Source organism: Eschrichtius robustus, chromosome 4 (assembly GCF_028021215.1).
Source record: "Eschrichtius robustus isolate mEscRob2 chromosome 4, mEscRob2.pri, whole genome shotgun sequence".
NCBI lineage: Eukaryota > Metazoa > Chordata > Mammalia > Artiodactyla > Eschrichtiidae > Eschrichtius > Eschrichtius robustus.
Genome location: NC_090827.1, coordinates 88,470,142 through 88,490,903, shown reverse-complemented (window position 1 = coordinate 88,490,903; position 20,762 = coordinate 88,470,142). Strand labels below are relative to the sequence as shown.

The 20,762-nt window shown below is 40.8% G+C and overlaps 1 protein-coding gene across 2 annotated transcripts in view; it reads left to right on the top strand.

Moving 5' to 3' along the window:
* Window positions 1-2,721: 2,721 nt before the first annotated feature.
* KLHL5 (kelch like family member 5) overlaps window positions 2,722-20,762 on the top strand; it is an 89,052-nt gene continuing 71,011 nt past the window's right edge. Inside the window, exon 1 of one of the 2 annotated variants that reach the window (XM_068543095.1) lies at window positions 2,722-3,055. The gene's annotated coding sequence lies outside the window, so the exon portion shown is untranslated. The remainder of the gene's footprint in view (window positions 3,056-20,762) is intronic. The other variant, XM_068543096.1, reaches the window with a different exon arrangement.

The window sequence follows — 20,762 nt, the reverse complement described above, 5'->3', positions numbered from 1 at the left end:
TTTAACCAGATTAAAACATTGTTAACCTCACTATCATGATTATTACCAACTAAAATCATCTGAGCATTCACAAAGGACATTGTATTGGCACCATTTATCAAGTTATCAGTAGAGTAATCACATTTTAGGTTCAATTATTCCACTTCTGATTACTGTTATATTGTTTCATCTCAGGGAAAAATATTAAGACTGACAACATTTATTGATCTATCATTATTCTCTGATTCTATGGATCCATTTTGGGCCAAGTTGTAAGATCTTAGCATAAATTCTTAGCTGGGAATGCTTCTTCAATTCCTGTTTCTTAGTGTATTGCCAGAATAAGAGATTAAAACCTGCCATTTTCAAATTCTAATTTTAAATAGGGTAAAACCAGGCTGTATTTTAGACCTTATAAATATGTCTAAGTCATATGACTCACTTATAAGATAAATTTCATGAAAGCCCTTTGGCCATTACAAAAAGGGATACAAGCTATCTTTCCTATGTGAAGCCATTCATTCATTTAAAACGTATATATACATATATTTGCTGAGTATCTACTATGTGACAGACAACAGTAAGTAATAAGACACTGGATATGTAACAGTGAACTAAACAGACAGGATTCTGCTCTCATGGAGCTTACATTCTCGTGGGAGTAGAGAAACAAATATATGTCAGGTGGTGCTAAGTGTTGAGAAAAAAGAGATGGGGTGGGGTGGTGGTTTGCAGGTTTACATAACATAGTCAGGAAAGGTGACATGAAAAAAAAAGGGAGACAGTCATGTGTATCGCTAACAGCCTTCCAAACAGACAGACATGCAAAGGCTTCACTGGCAAATTCTTGGTTGGTTGGCAGGAGTGAAAGGAGTCCACTGTGTGGAACAGCCTGAGAGCAAGCATGGTGTGAGCTGAGGCCAACAGCAGGATGCCAGATCATGAGGGATGTTTTATCTGATTTGCTTTCACTGGGGTGGAGGAGCAAATAAACTGAAAACAGATTAGTAAGTAAGAGAATAGATTTCAGAACCGAACAAACAATATACTTAGCATGGGGGGAAAAAAAAAGAGAGAGAGAGAGGGAATTCCTATTTCTTTTTTACTGCAGCTGTAATCTGATTTGATTGTAATGCTTTTTTAGCCTTTCTCACTATAAACCCAAATGAAAAAGACTGAATTAAATTTCCAAAACTGAACAAATAACTATGAGAGGAAACAAAACTATGAGAAGAATGTCATTTGCTGTCAATGTGCACAAATGTTAACACTGAAAAATCAAATGAGAGCTTAAAATTAGTACCAAATTCTATAAATTCAGGCTGTGGGTTTACACAGTTGTCTTGTGTTAAGTACACAAGACAATGCTATTGAAGTAATTTTTATCTATGCATGGTAGGTGTGATTGCAAAGAGGGAGTGGGGCGTCTCTTCCAGGTGGCTCTGATAAAAAATGTATCCTGAGCTTTGCTGTTGGAGCCCTCAGTGGTAGATTTTGTGAAGTATCTCTTCCTGATTGTAACAGTTTAAAATCAGGTCATCCACTTTGAACTAGCATATCAATGCTTCATTGTTTTACATTACTTTGCTTTTTCTAACCACTTCCCCAAGAGGGAGTGTACAAAATAGATCCCTAAATAGATCTCCCAGGCACCCCAGGCTGTTGCCACAATTTGGCTATGTTGTTTTGCTTATGACTTGACCCATCAGTCTTCTGGACCATTTGCTTCCATTGGGTTTTCATTATGGACACGTACTGAAGACCTCCTTAGTAAGTCATTTTGGGAGGACTGACCACATGCAGCCATCACCGATGGGATAGATAGAGACGGCTCAGAGTACACTGACTCTGCAAATAATGAACATATGCATTACATTGAGAACAAAAAGCAGGCTGGCATTTCCTTTACACATCAGTCTGAGACAAACTAAGGAAACCCCTTCCCTCCCTTATCCACCGTGAGCTCCGTGGGGCAGGGACCTTAACTGTTTTGCTTAAGACTGAGTGAGTTAACATACATAAAGCGCTTTAGATTTGTGTTTGCCATATAGGCGCTGAATAAACTAGTCATTGACATTCTCAGCATCTATCATATATATACATTAACATACATAGGCTAGAGAAATGGATAAGGAACCAACTTTTGAGGAATTCTTATTATCCCACCATTGGAAACCAATGATTATGGCCACAGAGTTGAGGATCATAACTGCTATGTCACAATACCCACAAACTCACTACCTGGAGCACAATAATTATCCGAGTGTTGCGAGGGGACGGGTTGCAGGGGCTGGAGAAGAGAGGCAACTCTTGGTGAGTTCCCCCAAAGCTCTAGGACAATACAGTCCTGTTCTCCAAGGAATCAAAAAAAAACACAGGCCAGCTCTCCGATCGGCTTCCAGCCCTGCAGAGGGACCTCTTCCTAAACTTCCACCCCCAGGAATTCCCCCTTATCCCAGTTTCAAGGGGCGGGGAACAACCAGAATCTTTGTCAGGTCCTCCGCGCCCCGCCCCCTCCGCCCAGAGCCCCACCCAGCCTGACGTCCCCCTCCCCCACAAGCTCCCCTCCTCGCAGCCTGCGCCCTTGCCTCCCCTCTATTCCCCGCCCCTCCCCCTTCTCCTCTCCCTCCCCGGGCCCAGGCCATCGGCGCGCACCACTCCGGGGGCAAGGGAAACCGCCAACCGGGTGGCGGCGGCGGTCTCTCGGGGCGGGGGGGCCAGCGAAGAGGGGGCGGAGCCTGGCTGGAGGGGGCGGGGCGGGCAGCCGCTCGCGCCGCGCCCGGACTGACGGGCGAGCCGGCCCCCGACCCCCACCCGCCGGCTCGCTCGCCCCCTCTTCGGGGCTGCCAGACGAATTTCTCTCCCCACTGGCCTGGTGCGGCCTGACGGAGGCGGAGTGGCTCGCTCCGGGCCGGCCGGCGCCGGGGGTGAGGCTGCCGGGAAGGAGCTGGGGGCGCTCGAGGGGCCGAGCATCCCTCTCCTCGGCCCGCCGGCCCCCGCCCCCCGCCTTCCCTCCTCCTCCCGCCTGGCCGCCCCGCCCCGCCGTGACCCCCGGGCGCCTCCAGAGCCCGACGCGGTAAGTGCGACTTCCTCTTCGGCGTCGGGGATGGGGCCGCAGCGGGCCGGCCGCGCGCCGAGGCCCGCTCCCGTCTCCGCGCGAGCCTCCCTCCCGGCCGCGGCGGCCAGACTCCGGCCGGGTCCTCGGGGAGGCGGCCCCGGGGCGTCTCAGTCCGGAGGGGTGGGCCAGGCGGGGACTTCCCCGAGCCGCGCCCGGGGCTCAAACCCCGGCCCGGTCTCCCGCCGCGCAGCAGAGAGTCCGGAGCTGCGTCTGGGCCGCCCTCGAGTTGTGCAAAGTTCTGGACGCGGCGTTTGTGGCAGGCCGACTGCGGCGTCGGCTGCTGTCCAGAATCAGTGCTTCCTCCCCGTACTCTTCTACCAGTAAAACAAAGTGGAAACCTTATTTCCACTTTTTTTTTTTCATTGTTACCCGCAGGCGATTATAATCTAAGTTTTTAAGTATATAATTGCCTCATCCCCGGAGTGTGGAGAATCAGAAAGAGACTTTATTTCAATAAAAACCGGCGTGTCTGGTTGAAACTTTTTCATTTAGGCGTTTCAGTGCATACGCAGGGATCAAAAGCTGACGAAGAAAGTTTACGGAATCAAAGAGTAAAGCATTTCTGACGTCTTTATTATCATTCCGTTTTTAAAAAAATTTTTTTTGAGTGATAGATTCGTAAAATTCAAACGGTACAAAAGAGATACACAAAGTCTCTCGCCCAACCCACCAATATTACCAGTTTCTTGTGCATCTTTCCAGGGATCACGTATATGCCAATGTCCTTGCTTTCTTTAAAAACAAATAATAAAATGTAACTGTTGTGTGGTAAGTGCCTAGCAGTTACTGGTGCCCAATAAATGGTAGTTGTCCTTACGTTTAGAAAAGAGTTTAATAAGTCTTTTTGGTATTAGACCGCTGAAAACCCAGTAGTAACTTTTCTTCTGGTTTAAGCGTGGCGAACTTGATTATATTGTGAATGTGTATGTTCTATTGGCTTGTCATAACTATGTGGATACTTTTACACAAAGGTGACACTGATATTTTGGGGTAATGGGACAGGTAGGGAGATATCAATACGAAATTGTAAGAAAATAGGACTTAGTGTATACAATAGATAGTTTCAAAAATGATTTGAAGCAACTTAGTGTCCATATGGCATTGTAGGGTAAAACAAAACTAAATGAGAAAAACTGAGGCAGAGCAGGGGAAAAAAAGACTACAAAGTCAAGGGTAAGATAATACCAAGTGCATAAGATCCCGTACTAGAGGTGAGTCACAGTTTTGGCTCTGGGCTTCCCTAGCAGCCAGGCGGAAAAAAGAGAGAGAGTGGAATAAAATAAGTTTCAGTGTGTTTCTAATTCCAAGATAAAAACAAACCAGTTCTCCTGCATAAGCACGACATTTTCTAGTAATGAGGCCTGAGAGGAACATTTTCTCATAGGCCCTAATAAAAAGGAAGATTGTTGTGATGCAGTTGACAACAGCTTTAAAATATCCCTACAGAAACTGATGACTTTTGGATAACAGTGTTCTTCAGTATAGGACAATGGTAAGACTCTAAAGGTGAGTTCTCTGAAGGCTTAACTTGATCCATTCATAACGTTTAGAATTACCTAGAACAGTATTTCCCGAACTGTGTTCTTAGGCATCAGAAATTAGTAGTTTATTTCTTAAAATAAGATTCTGAGCTCAAATAAGTTTGAGATAACTGGGTTAGACAAATTTCAATAGTTTTTTTTCCCTCAATTTCTTGGCTAATGTTCAAGTTTACTGTCTTAAAGGGGGATGTATTGTGTGACCTTTTCCAAAATTATTTGACTATGGAACACAAATTGAGAACCACTGAACCTGTAGAAATGGGTGGATTGCCTATCCTTCAGGTGATTCTTTTTTTTTTTTTAATTAATTTATTTATTTTTGGCTGCGTTGGGTCTTTGTTGCTGCGCCCGGGCGTTCTCCAGTTGCGGCGAGCGGGGGCTACTCTTCGATGCGGTGCACGGGCTTCTCATTGTGGTGGCTTCTCTTGTTGCGGAGCACCGGCTCTAGGCGTGTGAGCTTCAGTAGTTATGGCGCACGGGCTCAGTAGTTGTGGCTCGTGAGCCTTAGAGTGCAGGCTCAGTAGTTGTGGCGCATGGGCTTAGTTGCTCCGCAGCATGTGGGATCTTCCTGGACCAGGACTCGAACCCCTGTCACCTGTGTTGGCAGGCGGATTCTTAACCACTACGCCCCCAGGGAAGCCCCCTTCAGGTGATTCTTTGTGAATATTTCTTACAGCTGAGGTTTGATAAGAATTAGAGAGCAAAGGGTTTGAGGTTAGCCAGTTTATTAAGAGCCAAACTGAAGATAATCTGAAAGTCAGAATTTTTTTTTTTTTTTTGGCTGTGTGGCATGTGGGATCTTAGTTCCCAGACCAGGGATCGAACCCTCGACCCCTGTGTTGGACGTGCAGAGTCTTGACCACTGGACCTCCAGGGAAGTCCCTAGAAGTCAGAATTTTAAAATACTATATATCAAAGAAAAGGCTACTTCTCCCCGGAGTTCTTTTATAGTTCCTTGTTGTTCTGCAAATTGCCAAATGATCTCGAGAACTTTTTCCTGTTCTGTGCTTCAGGGTACTCAGGGTCTTGAATTAAACTAGGTTTAGGCAAGTAGAACTCCTTAAAGGTTGACTTTTATTATTCTTGGATGTAAATATGTCATTAACATTTACTTTTTATCCTAAACACTGTTGGTACTATTACTATCAAATCCTAGAATTCTGTAGCTGTAAGAGATCTTTTTGGAAAGCATGGTACATAATGGAAAGGGGTTTGGAGCCGGCAAATCTGGGATTGTGCTACTAATGTGCAGGGTTGTTTCCAGTAAGTTTATGAACCTCTCTGAATCTGTTTCCTTATTTTTAAGATTAGAATGATGACAGCACACAATTCATTCAATAGATGTTGAGAGTCTAGTAGGTACTCGGTAGTAGAAAAACAGCTTTAAGGGCACAAATGAAATAATGTATCAGGAATCCTTTACTGTCCAAATTTTTTCTGTTCTTGAGTGTAGATGGCAAGAGTTTGAACAGCAAGGAATATCATCCTATCCAAATATATTTGGTCTCTGAGTTTCAGATAGCAAGTAGTGAGGGGTTGAGAGAATGAGGGATTAGTCCAAAAATTTATTTGACTCCATCCAGTTGTGTTTGGATTTTGAGAGTTTGGATAATGAGCGATACTTCTATAAGAAAGTATTCTATAAATGATGCAATGCTGTACAAAACGTTACCATTCTGAAGACAGTGAGAGGGGTTTGCAGAGTATATCAGGTAGGGTAAATAATGATGTGGTAACAAAAGCCCTCACATCTTAGTGGTTTAAAACAACAAAGGTTTGTTGCTCAGTCAGGCTACATGTCCAGTTAGGGTCAGCAGGAGAGCTCTGTTCCAGTAATCATTTAGAGCTCCAGGTTGTCAGAGGCTCCATCTCAACACCTGCTTCCACATTTGTTAGGGAGGGGAGAAGATGTGATAAATTGCACATTGGCTCTTAAAGGCTCTACATGAAAGTGACACAGTAACTTCTACTGCCATTTCATTGGCCAAACAAGTCATATGACTGCAACCTAACTTCGAGGAGGTGGAGAACTGCAATTCTATCTCGTGCCCAGAAGGAGGAGAACGGGAATAGTCTTAAGAACAATCTAAGCAGACTTTATAGTACCACAAGTTAATACAAAATCTGAATAAATCAAATCCAGATTATGTTTTTCAGTATTCCATTTAGAGAATAGAAAACAGCATTTCTTTGTGTATATATATATAATCATAGAATTATGCTAATGAGAATTTAAAGAACGTGTTTTATTAATTGGAACTGAAATGCTTTTGAAAACTCCCAATTAGACAAACTGTTTGGCCAAGTGGATTTCATTATTTTTTAATTATATGTCCATTCAATAAACATTTGTTAAATGTGGTGTGTATGAGGCAGGATGTTAGATACCATGAGGATAAAAAGATGAATGGGAAGTTTATACCCCAACAGAAAATAACTATAATTGAGTTCTCTCTCTTTCCCTTTCTCTTTAAAACAACATTAAAAAAAAAATTAACAGAATCTTTCAATATGATAAAACCTGATTATGTATATATACATCGTTACACTTTGCCTCTAACCATCTTTTTTGGTCTTAGGGATTATTTGGTGACAAGTTATAGAAAATTATTTAAACTAATTTAAGCAAAAAGAGTGTTTTGTTAGAAAAGGGATATAGCTTTATGTCAAAGAATCCAAGGGCAAGAAGTGCAGCTGAGTCTCAGAGGCCACTGGCATCAATAACAGAAAGTTAGGAGCTGGGCTGCTTGCCCCCTCCAGGTCTATGTGATTTCTTGCCAGTGTCTCTCTCTGCACATACACTTCATTCCTCTTTTTCTCTGTTGACTGGTTTTCTCTATTCTGCTGTTAAATGGGTGTGTTTAACCTAAGAGTTCATACACTTAAAGGAAACTAACTAGAGCCTTTAGCAATTCCAAAAGAACTACTTTTTTTCTAAGTGCCACATCTTGGTTAGTTCTTAAGTTAACCACTATCAGAATTTGAAAATAATAGAGTTGGCCCTAAAATATCAATATAACAAGTTAGGGTAATTGACAACTTTGTAATAAAGGAGGCAGTTCTAATAGCTTAGGATGAAAGAAACCTGTGATGCTGGTGAAAGTTCTGCTACATAATTAACATCAGCTTGCAAATCTCCTGGGATAGGCTGATTAGAATAATCAGGATAAGAAGGTAGAACTGGAGCTGACTTGTGGCAACAATATCCCCTCCCTGAACACTGGCAAATGCCATCTCCATTGTAATCCTTTTAGCCATCCCTTCTCCCTCTCCCAAGGTACAGACTACTGAATTGTCTAACTCTTATTAAGTCACCTACTTTTGATGCTAATGCAGTGCTCCTTGGTTTCTTCCCCTGGCTAATAATGCAGGAAGAAGGGAGCACTTAATAGACTGCTTTACGCTGTTCTTTTCTTTCTTTTTTTTAAAAATTTATTTATTTTATTTATTTTTTATTTTTGGCTGAGTTGGGTCTTCATTGCTGCGCACGGGTTTTCTCTAGCTGCAGCGAGCGGGGGCTGTTCTTGTTGCGGAGCACGGGCTCTAGGCACGTGGGCTTCAGTAGTTGTAGCATGTGGGCTCAGTAGTTGTGGCTCACGGGCTCTAGAGCGCAGGCTCAGTAGTTGTGGCGCACGGGCTTAGTTGCCCCGTGGCATGTGGGATCTTCCTGGACCAGGGCTCGAACCTGTGTCTCCTGCATTGGCAGGCGGATTCTTAACCACTGTGCCACGAGGGAAGCCCTACGCTCTTCTTTTCTATCCTCCAAATTGGTCTAGACACTCTACTTGGTGTTTTACCCTTTAACATGATCGCCATATTTCTCCACCAACTTAACCTATTTTTATTCTTTATAAATTTCCATTCTTTTTCTGTAAACTGTGTACTTAGCTTCTCTAGAAAAGTTCCCTTGGCATTCTTTACCTATGCAATATCTCCTTTAGTTTTGGTTGAAAAACGTCCGTAGCTTCACCTTAGCAGACGGCTGAAGGGATGGATTGTGGAGAGGTAGTATATGTTACCTGGAAGAGGGGATCCCCAGGAACAAATAACCACAGAGGAAGGCGAGTAAAAGCTGTATAAGACATCAGGTGGGATTTGACAGGGATACATGTTAGGCTAAAAAAAAAAAGAGGAAGGGGTTGGGTTCAGATTGTAGAACAACTGGAACGTCATTCTAAGACATTCTTATAGTCTTGTTGCTGTGCAAATGAATGGGTCTTCTTGGGTTCAGACTCGTAAAACTACCACAGGCTTGTTTACTCAGAAGGCTATCAGACAGGAATCACAGCTTGCCAGCAAGGCAGCATCACATATTCCTCATCAGTGGCTGTAATCCTCACAGCAGGCCATGTAAGCAGTTCATGTAGCCACCTGGGAGACATCTCTCCCCGTGAAAGATTAGGTGCAAGGAGACAAAGCTCACAACAGGAAGATGCGAGAGCTGAGTTGGCTTAAAAACCTCGTGTCCCACAGGAGACAGTTCTCTCTTACAGGATTCCATAGACTTAGCTTCCAGGGTCCCCACAGGGAATGTGCCAATTACAAGAGCCACCACACTTAGGAAAGTCAAAGCTATGGCTTCTTAAGAGGTATTTATAATTCATCATTCCTCTGAGTCCAGATGCAAATTTACTAATCGGGGGATCATTTTTACTATAAGCAATGTTGCCAGGTAACATAGTCGACATACCTACTTCCATCAGATTGCCAGGGGAATAGAGCCAAGAGAGTTAACTGAAGGTTAGTAGTAGAAGGCAAAAAGATTTTACCCACACTTGTCATTATCCACAGTGTTTTCCGTAGTCCTTTTCATTTGGGAAGTATTCAATAATATTCATTTTGCTTATGTTAATGTAGTGTGTTTTAACTCTTCGTGACAGAAAGTGTGAAATAGAGAGCTTGAGAGAAAGGGAAGACTGGAAAGGTAGGCAAGGACTACTAGGTTGTCAAAAACACTGAATTCCATACTAAAGATCTATACTAAAGATCTGTACTAAAGATTCCATACTAAAGGCAAGGACTACTAGGTTGTCAAAAACACTGAATTCCATACTAAAGATCTTGGCTTTTATTTATCTTGTAGGTGATCAGGGAAAAAAAAAGTTTTAAGTAAGCGTGATGTCAAGAATTACACTTTGGAAGGTTAACTTTGGCTATAGTGTGAAGAGCCAAAGGCTGGTTGGTTCATTTCTAGTAAATATTTGCCTTTCTTTGGGGAGATATTTCTCTGATAAGCAGAAAGAGGGAATACTCAATTCTGTGCTCTGCAGGAGTTTAGAATTGCTGGACAGCTTCAGCATGGTCCACTGGATGGAGGGGCCTGAACCAGTTCGTCTTTCTAAATTTATTCGCCATCCCCCCCAACCCCCAACTTGAAGACTGAGAGTTTGGGAGGACTGCTCTGAACTGCCTGAGAAAATTGGATTAACACTAAGAAATAATCCTCGTCTCCACTGATCGCCATTTGACTCACTAGCACGCCTTATTTTGCTTTTTGCCAGAGTTAAATTATAGAACAGTCTTTTGGTGGCTTTTTCACTTCTTTTCTTTCTTTCTTTCTTTTTCCCTTTTTTTTGGTTTGGTTTGGTTTTTTTAGGCCTGGTTGTAGGGCAAGCCAGGGAGTTTCTTTAATGGCTAACTGGTTTAACATTTGTAGTGATTAACCATTTCTAATTATGAGCAGTTGAGAAACCTAGTGCTTCACGTTTTTCTCCTCTCTATTGCTTACATTGCCCTTTTGACCCTTTCCTTACCCAGCTTACACTGTTCTATCTAATATAAAATACAGTTCATAAAATCTGATTGATCCTACAGCAGAGTCAAGTTGATCTGTGATGGGCTCATTATGTTCCGAGAACTCAGGCAATTTTGCTTGATTATATTTGTGTCTAGAGAGTACTGATTGATTACTTTTTTCCATCACCATAAAGCTACAAAGAAGACAGAAACACTGACTGGATTTGGTTCAGGTCAGTAAAAGATAAAATTACGGTTATACAGATTATTACTTTTTATGGTATATAAGACGGCTATGTGCACATGCCAAACATAAAGTATCCAGCAGGAATTTAGCAGTGGTTTGCCGTCATATTTATGGTATGATTTTAATCCTTGTGCCACAGCAAATACATGCTTAAATTCACAGAATCTAAGGAGGTGGGGGTGCTAAGGAAATCTTTCGTTTTGACCTGTCATCAAGTCAAAGGGCTGTTTTTTAAAGTAAATATTTTGTTATAATCATGCTATGGTCTTCAGAGTATCAATTGTGATAACTTCTATAGATGAGTTGGGGATTAAAAGGCCATATAATATTAGTTTAGCTGATTTTTAAAATGTAGCTTGTTCTACTACAAGCTGTTAGTACCAACAGACAGTTGAGGGATGAAAAGGTACTTTTGATGTTAATGTGGGTCAGCACTTCACCCTATAAGAAATAGTGACAGAAGTTGGGAGGGAGCCAAGTGGGGCAAAATCTGTGAGGCATTTGTATTTGGTGAATAAATGCCATATTGGCACTTAATTGCAATAATGATGAACTTAGTATTTTGTTATATTAGGAGTGATGTGGTAAGTACTCTTTTTTTCTTGCTTATTGTCTTTTTGCTTTTAGTTTGGTCAGTCTTACTGATAAAGCATTTAAGTCTGCTCTATGGCTCTCTTCTAGATAGCTAACCTTGATAACCTAGATAACAAATCAACTACACCCTGAGTCTGCTTCCCAATTTGGACAATGAGGGTAAATACCTACTCTACCTTCTAACAAGGTAGCTGTGGGTTACAAATGAGAATACTTTAAAAGCAAGAAGCAATGTGATGTACTTGACAGTGTATGGTCTTTAGAGCCAGTCTTGGATTCAAACTGAACCCTGCTACTCACCAGATAGATATATGTAGCCTTACTTCACTTCAGGGTCCTCACGTGTAAGGGGAAAGCGGAATGACCCCCATTGCTCAAGTGTCTGTGACAACTGAATGCTCCATTCAATGTAAAGTATTCCATATTACCCTGCACATTTGCACACTGAAGAAGTGGTAGCTGCTTTTACAAATTCAGATTCTTACTCAGTTCTTCCACGTGCTACTTACTTAATCCATTTATCTTAAGAGAAAACTGAAGATCGAGGAGGTAAAGTGATTTGTTAGAATTATACAGCTGAGTGAGTGGCTCAATTATTGACTCAAGTTCTCTCTGCTCTACCACTTAGGCTACCACTAAGAAGTGACCATGTGGGAAAATGACAGCAGAAGCGCCCCCCACCAACTAACTCTGAACTGACTCATGGTTTTAACCTAACGCACTCTCTTCCCTCTGTAAAATGTACTTACTGATCCCAGGGGCCAAGTGATCACTCATGGCTGAGTAGGCTACTCCACAGCAGACCTGCATGACTCTGTGCCTACCTGTTGAGTTGGGTACTTACCAAAAGTTGGTTGTGTTTATTCACAAACCTGTTTTTAACAGTTATGCTTGTTATGGTAACTATAAAACATTGGTAAACATGTAAATTCATGAGAGTGTAAGGAAAAGAGAATTCATTCTTTGAAAATTAAGTTGCCTGCTTTGGGACGTCATCTCAATATAAATGAATTATTAACAAATTTGCTATGAAATTTGATGAAGGCTGGATAACTGTAAAAGACTAGGGGGAACATCATCAAAGTCTAAACCAGAGGCTGTCAAAGTGTTCAAGTCCATGGTCCAGCTAACTGGTCATTAGACTATTAGTGGTTCTCAAGGAAATAAGGAGCCCACACCAGAAAGTAAATTAACTACATCATTAAGCACACCGTTTGGTTCAGCTGAGAGTCTTTTCGTGGTAAGACTTTCTCCTTGAAGGAAGCAGTGCATTAATTTACATTCTGGTGCAAGTTTTTTATGTCGTGGTGGATAGACCATTGGACTAATGGATTCTGTATTCATATTCTTTCAGAAGTGCTTTTAAGTTCTCTCTCCATTTATAGAAGCAATAAGTGGAAATCATAGATGATGGGTCATTGTGAGCATGGCTTATGTAAGAAAGAGGACCCAAACTCAGTAGGAGGCCCACGTCAAATATATGGCATTAACCCTATATGAAAAGATTTGTGAATGAATGTGCATTTATGTTTAAGTTGAAATAAAACCTTTAAGAATACGTAAATATAATTTTTATGCTTACTAACTTTTTCATTTAATGGACCAGCTATGGGTTTCATCCAACAAGGGGGCTTTTATCATACTCAGCGTTCCAGCTTAACTGGAAATATATCTTCCACTTCTGCAGCTATCTTAGCATCCTGTGCTTGCCCCTGTATATTTTTACCATGCTGTATTGCAGTTTTAAAATTGAATGTCAGTGCCTGTATTGTAAGTGCTTCAAAAGCCATAGTCCTTTCTGTAACCTTCATAGAGTTTCCAGTCTTGGGAAGAAGGCAGACATTAAGTAAATAATTTCAGTGAGATTATTGAATTACCTGAGCAAGTAGTTTGGAATGCTATGTGACCATATAGCAAGGAGACATAATTTAGTTTAAAGGTTAAAATTTACCCCACTCATTTTTTTTTTTCACCTTGATCTTATATAAGTATATATCACAATACTTTTAGGGTACACAAAGAAATAAAATGCTTGTATTAGATGGCTATTACCATGAAATTAGTCTTGAGTCTTCACTGTATATGAGAGTTCTCAACTGCTGTTTTCAATCTACTGTGTAACTTACAAAGCTAAACTAAATCTCTTAGCCTGTTACAGCTGAATTTAAATTCAATACTTATTTTTAATTTTCATTTACTGTTTTTTTTCACACACACACACTGTATTTTATTTTTACAAGAGATAAATAGACTGACACCAAGCATTGTACATGGATGACCACAACAAAAGCAACAATGATTGCAATTACCAAACATGAAACACACTCATACTATGTCATAATATTGACATTCAGTCCAGTAATCCTCCACTGTAACAGCTCCTTTACTTTGCAGTGAAAATTGATTTGTATATTCTTTGCCTCTGAGTCCTTGTGGGATTTTTTTTTTTTTAATTCAAACAGAAAGCCACAAAAATTATACTCATCCTCATCAGTTCACTCAGTCCCATGTAATTAATTTTTTTTTATCTTGATCTTTTGTTAGCACTTTTATGAGTTTATCAGTTTTTCATTAGAGTTTTGAAAATGTTTATTCATTCAGTTCAGCAGTACAGTCAGTTACCAGAAACCTGTACTTGTCAGTCTTTTCCATGAATTTCTTGAAGATGAAACCCTTTTATAGGAACATATTTGCAGAAGCATCAGAGTACACCCAGAACTGTCTGTAAATGACAAAAGACTTAAAAATGACCATGGTTAAAGATTTGATGAAAGTTCATAATAATGCAGTTGACAAGAAAATTAGTTATTTCTGAGATATACATTTTAAAGTAATAACTAGGATTATGACTTATAACATTATACCAGAACATATAAGATTTTTAGAAATTTGATGTAATGTCCGAAACATTTATATTAACATATTTCCATACAAATAACCCAATGAAAGTTTAGTATTAGTTGTTTTGTTTGTTTGTTTTTTTATACTGCAGGTTCTTATTAGTCACCAATTTTATGCACATCAGTGTATACATGTCAATCCCAATCGCCCAATTCAGCACACCACCATCACCACCCCACCGCAGTTTTCCCCCCTTGGTGTCCATATGTCTGTTCTCTGCATCTGTGTCTCAACTTCTGCCCTGCAAACCGGCTCATCTGTACCATTTTTCTAGGTTCCACATACATGCGTTAATATACGATATTTGTTTTTCTCTTTCTGACTTACTTCACTCTGTATGACAGTCTCTAGATCCATCCACGTCTCAACAAATGACTCAATTTCGTTCCTTTTTATGGCTGAGTAATATTCCATTGTATATGTGTACCACAACTTCTTTATCCATTCGTCTGTTGATGGGCATTTAGGTTGCTTCCATGACCTGGCTATTGTAAATAGTGCTGCAATGAACATTGGGGTGCATGTGTCTTTTTGAATTACGGTTTCCTCTGGGTATATGCCCAGTAGTGGGATTGATGGGTCATATGGTAATTCTATTTTTAGTTTGTGTTTTGTTTTTTTTTTTAAGATGTTAGCTATGAGTTTTTCTTTTTTTTTTTTTAAATTTATTTATTTATTTTTGGCTGTGTTGGGTCTTCGTTTCTGTGCGAGGGCTTTTCTCTAGTTGTGGCAAGCGGGGGCCATTCTTCATCGCGGTGCGCGGGCCTCTCACTATCGTGGCCTCTCTTGTTGCGGAGCACAGGCTCCAGACGCGCAGGCTCAGTAGTTGTGGCTCATGGGCCTAGTTGCTCCGCGGCATGTGGGATCTTCCCAGACCAGGGCTCGAACCCGTGTCCCCTGCATTAGCAGGCAGATTCTCAACCACTGTGCCACCAGGGAAGCCCTATTTTTAGTTTTTTAAGGAACCTCCATATTGTTCTCCATAGTGGCTGTATCCATTTATACTCCCACCAACAGTGCAAGAGGGTTCCCTTTTCTCCACACCCTCTCCAGCATTTGTTGTTTGTAGATTTTCTGATGATGCCCATTCTAACTGGTGTGAGGTGATACCTCATTGTAGTTTTGATTTGCATTTCTCTAATAATTAGTGATGATGAGCATCTTTTCATGTGCTTCGTGGCTGTCTGTATGTCTTCTTTGGAGAAATGTCTATTTAGGTCTTCTGCCCATTTTTGGATTGGAGTGTTTGTTTCTTTAATACTGAGCTGCATGAGCTGTTTATATATTTTGGAGATTAATCCTTTGTCCGTTGATTTGTTTACAAATATTTTCTCCCATTCTGAGGGTTGTCTTTTCGTCTTGTTTATGGTTTTGTTTGCTGTGCAAAAGCTTTTAAGTTTCATTAGGTCCCATTTGTTTATTTTTGTTTTTATTTCCATTACTCTAGGAGGTGGATCAAAAAAGATCTTGCTGTGATTTATGTCAAAGAGTGTTCTTCCTATGTTTTCCTCTAAGAGTTTTATAGTGTCCAGTCTTATATTTAGGTCTCTAATCCATTTTGAGTTTATTTTTGTGTATGGTGTTAGGGAGTATTCTAATTTCATTCTTTTACATGTAGCTGTCCAGTTTTCCCAGCACCACTTATTGAAGAGACTGTCTTTTCTCCATTGTATATCCTTGCCTCCTTTGTCATAGATTAGTTGACCATAGGTGCATGGGTTTATCTCTGGGCTTTCTATCTTGTTCCATTGATCTGTGTTTCTGTTATTGTGCCAGTACCATATTGTCTTGATTACTGTAGCTTTGTAGTATAGTCTGAAGTCAGGGAGTCTCATTCCTCCAGCTCCGATTTTTTCCCTCAAGTCTGCTTTGGTTATTCGGGGTCTTTTGTGTCTCCATACAAATTTTTTTTTTTTTTTTTTTTAGAAATTCACGTTCTTTTATTTATTTATTTATTTATTTATGACTGTGTTGGGTCTTCGTTTCTCTGCGAGGGCTTTCTCTAGTTGTGGCAAGTGGGGACCACTCTTCATCGCGGTGCGCGGGCCTCTCACCATCGCAGGCTCTCTTGTTGCGGAGCACAGGCTCCAGACGCGCAGGCTCATTAATTGTGGCTCACGGGCCCAGTTGCTCCGTGGCATGTGGGATCTTCCCAGACCAGGGCTCGAACCCGTGTCCCCTGCATTGGCAGGCAGATTCTCAACCACTGCGCCACCAGGGAAGCCCTCCATACAAATTTTAAGACGATTTGTTCTAACTCCATAAAAAATGCCATTGGTAATTTGATAGGGAATGCATTGAATCTGTAGATTGCTTTGGGTAGTATAGTCATTTTCACAGTGTTGATTCTTCCAATCCAAGAACATGGTATATCTCTCCATCTGTTGATATCATCTTTAATTTCTTTCATCAGTGTCTTATAGTTTTCTGCATACAGGTCTTTTGTCTCCCTAGGTAGGTTTATTCCTAGGTATTTTATTCTTTTTGTTGCAATGGTAAATAGGAGTGTTTCCATAATTTCTCTTTCAGATTTTTCATCATTAGTGTATAGGAATGCAAGACATTTCTGTGCATTAATTTTGTATCCTGCAACTTTACCATATTCATTAATTAGCTCTAGCAGTTTTCTGGTGGCAGTTTTAGGATTCTCTATGTATAGTATCATGTCATCTGCAAACAGTGACAGTTTTACTTCTTCTTTTCCAATTTGTATTCCTTTTATTTCTTTTTCTTCTCTGATTGCCGTGGCTAGGACTTCCAGAACTATGTTGAATAATAGTGGTGAGAGTGGACATCCTTGTCTCATTCCTGATCTTAGAGGAAATGCTTTCAGTTTTTCACCGTTGAGAATGATGTTTGCTGTAGGTTTGTCATATATGGCCTTTATTATGTTGAGGTAGGTTCCCTTTATGCCCACTTTCTGGAGAGTTTTTATCATAAATGGGTGTTGCATTTTGTCAAAAGCTTTTTCTGCATCTATTGAGGTGATCATATGGTTTTTATTGTTCAATTTGTTAATACGGTGTATCACATTGATTGATTTGCATATATTGAAGAATCCTTGCATCCCTGGGATAAATCCCACTTGATCGTGGTGTATGATCCATTTAATGTGTTGTTGGATTCTGTTTGCTAGTATTTTGTTGAGGATTTTTGCATCTATATTCATCAGTGATATTGGTCTGTAATTTTCTTTTTTTGTAGTGTCTTTGTCTGGTTTTGGTATCAGGGTGATGGTGGCCTCATAGAATGAGTTTGGGAGTGTTCCTTCCTCTGCAATTTTTTGGAAGAGTTTGAGAAGGATGGGTGTTAGCTCTTCTCTAAATGTTTGATAGAATTCACCTGTGAAGCCATCTGGTCCTGGACTTTTGTTTGTTGGAAGATTTTTAATCACAGTTTCAATTTCATTACTTGTGATTGGTCTGTTCATATTTTCTATTTCTTCCTGGTTCAGTCTTGGAAGGTTATACCTTTCTAAGAATTTGTCCATTTCTTCCAGGTTGTCCATTTTATTGGCATAAAGTTGCTTGTAGTAGTCTCTTAGGATGCTTTGTATTTCTGCGGTGTCCGTTGTAACTTCTCCTTTTTCATTTCTGATTTTATTGATTTGAGTCCTCTCCCTCTTTTTCATGATGAGTCTGGCTAATGGCTTATCAATTTTGTTTATCTTCTCAAAGAACCAGCTTTTAGTTTTATTGATCTTTGCTATTGTTTTCTTTGTTTCTATTTCATTTATTTCCGCTCTGATCTTTATGATTTCTTTCCTTCTGCTAACTTTGGGTTTTGTTTGTTCTTCTTTCCTAATTTCTTTAGGTGTAAGGTTAGATTGTTTACTTGAGATTTTTCTTGTTTCTTTAGGTAGGCTTGTATAGCTATAAACTTCCCTCTTAGAACTGCTTTTGCTGCATCCCATAGGTTTTGGGTCGTCGTGTTTTCATTGTCATTTGTCTCTGGGTATTTTTTGATTTCCTCTTTGATTTCTTCAGTGATCTCTTGGTTATTTAGTAACGTATTGTTTAGCCTCCATGTGTTTGTGTTTTTTACGTTTTTTTCCCTGTAATTCATTTCTAATCTCATAGTGTTGTGGTCAGAAAAGATGCTTGAAATGATTTCAGTTTTCTTAAATTTACTGAGGCTTGATTTGTGACCCAAGATGTGATCTATCCTGGAGAATGTTCCGTGCGCACTTGAGAAGAACGTGTAATCTGCTGTTTTTGGATGGAATGTCCTATAAATATCAATTAAATCTATCTGGTCTGTTGTGTCATTTAAAGCTTCTGTTTCCTTATTTATTTTCATTTTGGATGATCTGTCCATTGGTGTAAGTGAGGTGTTAAAGTTCCCCACTATTATTGTGTTACTGTCGATTTCCTCTTTTATAGCTGTTAGCAGTTGCCTTATGTATTGAGGTGCTCCTATGTTGGGTGCATATATATTTATAATTGTTATATCTTCTTCTTGGATTGATCCCTTGATCATTATGTAGTGTCCTTCCTTGTCTCTTGTAACATTCTTTATTTTAAAGTCTATTTTATCTGATATGAGTATAGCTACTCCAGCTTTCTTTTGATTTCCATTTGCATGGAATATCTTTTTCCATCCCCTCACTTTCAGTCTGTATGTGTCCCTAGGTCTAAAGTGGGTCTCTTGTAGACAGCATATATATGGGTCTTGTTTTTGTATCCATTCAGCAAGCCTGTGTCTTTTGGTTGGGGCATTTAATCCATTCACGTTTAAGGTAATTATCGATATGTATGTTCCTATGACCATTTTCTTAATTGTTTTGGGTTTGTTTTGGTAGGTCCTTTTCTACTCTTGTGTTTCCCGCTTAGAGAAGTTCCTTTAGCATTTGTTGTAGAGCTGGTTTGGTGGTGCTGAATTCTCTTAGCTTTTGCTTGTCTGTAAAGCTTTTGATTTCTCCATCAAATCTAAATGAGATCCTTGCCAGGTAGAGTAATCTTGGTTGTAGGTTCTTCCCTTTCATCACTTTAAGTATATCATGCCACTTCCTTCTTGCTTGTAGAGTTTCTGCTGAGAAATCAGCTGTTAACCTTATGGGAGTTCTCTTGTATGTTATTTGTCATTTTTCCCTTGCTGCTTTTAATAATTTTTCTTTGTCTTTAATTTTTGGCCACTTGATTACTATGTGTCTCGGCATGTTTCTCCTTGGGTTTATCCTGTATGGGACTCTCTGCACTTCCTGGACTTGGGTGGCTATTTCCTTTCCCACGTTAGGGAAGTCTTTGCCTATAATCTCTTGAAATATTTTCTCTGGTCCCTTCTCTCTCTCTTCTCCTTCTGGGACCCCTATAATGTGAATGTTGTTGCGTTTAATGTTGTCCCAGAGGTCTCTTAGGCTGTCTTCATTTCTTTTCATTCTTTTTTCTTTAGTCTGTTCCACAGCAGTGAATTCCACCATTCTGTCTTCCAGGTCACTTATCCGTTCTTCTGCCTCAGTTATTCTGCTATTGATTCCTTCTAGTGTAGTTTTCATTTCACTTATTGTATTGGTCATCTCTGTTTGTTTGTTCTTTAATTCTTCTAGGTCTTTGTTAATCATTTCTTGCATCTTCTCAATCTTTGCCTCCATTCTTTTTTTTTTTTTTTTTAATATTTCATTTATTTATTTATTTATTTATTTATTTATGGCTGTGTTGGGTCTTCGTTTCTGTGTGAGGGCTTTCTCCAGTTGCGGCAAGTGGGGGCCATTCTTCATCGCAGTGCGCGGGCCTCTCACTATCGCGGCCTCTCTTCTTGTGGAGCACAGGCTCCAGACGCGCAGGCTCAGTAATTGTGGCTTACGGGCCCAGTCGCTCCGCGGCATGTGGGATCCTCCCAGACCAGGGCTCGAACCCGTGTCCCCTGCATCGGCAGGCAGATTCTCAACCACTGCGCCACCAGGGAAGCCCCTGCCTCCATTCTTATTCCGAGGTCCTGGATCATCTTCACTATCATTATTCTGAATTCTTTTTCTGGAAGGTTGCCTATCTCCACTTCATTTAGTTGTTTTTCTGGGGTTTTTTCTTGTTCCTTCATCTGGTGTATAGCCCTCTGCCTTTTCATCTTGTCTGTCTTTCTGTAAATGTGGTTTTTGTTCCACAGGCTGCAAGATTGTAGTTTTTCTTGCTTCTGCTGTCTGCCCTCTGGTGGTTGAGGCTATCTAAGAGGCTTGATGGGAGGCTCTGGTGGAGGGTAGAGCTGACTGTTGCTGTTGCGGTCAGAGCTCCGTAAAGCTTTAATCCACTTGACTGTTGATGGGTGGGGCTGGGTTCCCTCCCTGTTGGTTGTTTTGCCTGAGGCAACCCAACACTGGAGCCTACCTGGGCTCTTTGGTGGGGCTAATGGCAGACTCTGGGAGGGCTCACGCCAAGGAGTACTTCCCAGAACCTCCGCTGCCAGTGTCCTTGTCCCCATGGTGAAACAGAGCCAGTCCCCGCCTCTGCAGGAGACCCTCCAACACTAGCAGGTAGGTCTGGTTCAGTCTCCCCCAGGGTCACTGCTCCTTCCCCTGGGTCCCGATGCGCACACTGTTCCATGTGCACCCTCCAAGAGTGGGATCTCTGTTTCCCCCAGTCCTGTCGAAGTCCTACAATCAATTCTCACTAGGCTTCAAGGTCTGATTCTCTATGAATTCCTCCTCCCGTTG